Raw genomic sequence first — 1,337 nt, forward strand, 5'->3', positions numbered from 1 at the left:
AAGACGAAGGTCCTGTGCTCATCCGACCAACGGCACGCTGCCGGAGGGGCTTGGGATGTCCAGGACGGCATCTAAGGACGGGGGTGGTTTCATGCCGTGAGCAGCAGTTCGAAGAGGGCCCCGGGGAGAAGGCTAGCTGAGTACCGTGCGGTGATGGCTTTCAAACGCCGGCGGTACCCAACTTCCCGTCCCGCCCGCATTTGCAGTCGCCGCCTTGGACCTCTCCGCCATCATCGCCCGAAACGCGTCCACTTCGGCCGTGTCCTTGGCCACCTTTGCCATCGCTGCCTCCAGAGTCTGGAATGCCTCCGTCGCGCGGGGGTGTCCGCTCCTGTCGGGATGCACCTGGGGAGCACGGGGTGCCGATGTAGGGCGTGCTCACTGTGCTCACTGTGCTTCGCCCCTCCCTGAGTGGAACTTCCTATCGTGTTTGCAACAGTCTTTGTCGCAAGCACCTTTCGAGCCAGGGTTCGGTAAGCGTTCCGCCTACATGCCAGGCAGTGTCAACATCACCGCATGCTCTGCAGGTGCAACCACACGGTGCAGCCTCACTTAGCTTCGGCCGAAGCCGTCCGAGAAACGCCGAGCACACGGTACGCGTCGTCCGCGCCAAGGATCCGGTCGACGTCCTCCTGCGAAGAGTCTGCACGCCCCTTTTCGCCGCTCATAGCAATCGCTGGTGTCGTTGAACCCTAAGCAGCAGCACAGGTCGCCCCACCGCGCCGAAAGCACGCGTGCAACTTGATTGACCGTAAACTTGCGCGAATTGATTCTTCCCGGGCAACACTGTGTAAAATTCTTGCCGCCCAACTGCGCTACTCGAGTACTTGGCTACCTCGCGTTTGTTGGCGATCGGCGGGGCTTAACGCTTAAGGCCGATGGTGTATGTAACCTTATCGCGCGCGCTCGCGACGCCGACCGACTCGGAGGCCGGTGTTCACAGAAAAACACAACCCCGGACCCAAGACGCCCGGCTGTCGCCGCGGGGCCCCCACGAACACCACGCGTCGGATGCGGTGCCGCGCGAACTCGCGCGCAAAGTGCACGCCCCACGCCCGCCGCAGCGTCGTAGCGAAGTAGGACCGCGCCTCCTTCGCGCTACGCGCGCCGATCCGCCTCCAGTGCTGCTTGGATGCCGAATCCACCACACAGTCGAACAGCTGGTGCAGGTCGTCCGACGCCTCCGCGTAGGCCCCGACAACGAGGCTGCGCACACACCAAACGAGCGCAGCACGGTGTTCACAGTGTGCAGCGCGATCCGAGCTTGCGCGGGAAGAGGGTGCGGTCCAGTGCGCTCACGTGGGTGCGCCGTCCGGGCGGCGGCCGCAACATCGAGC

The 1,337-nt window shown here is 63.9% G+C and overlaps 1 protein-coding gene across 1 annotated transcript in view; it reads left to right on the plus strand.

Moving 5' to 3' along the window:
- Positions 1–1,337, plus strand: part of EMIHUDRAFT_110939 (hypothetical protein) — a gene marked incomplete at both ends in the record, with an annotated part of 6,266 nt that overhangs the window by 575 nt on the left and 4,354 nt on the right. The window lies entirely within an intron of this gene.

Source organism: Emiliania huxleyi (genome assembly GCF_000372725.1).
Source record: "Emiliania huxleyi CCMP1516 chromosome Unknown EMIHUscaffold_142, whole genome shotgun sequence".
NCBI lineage: Eukaryota > Haptophyta > Isochrysidales > Noelaerhabdaceae > Emiliania > Emiliania huxleyi.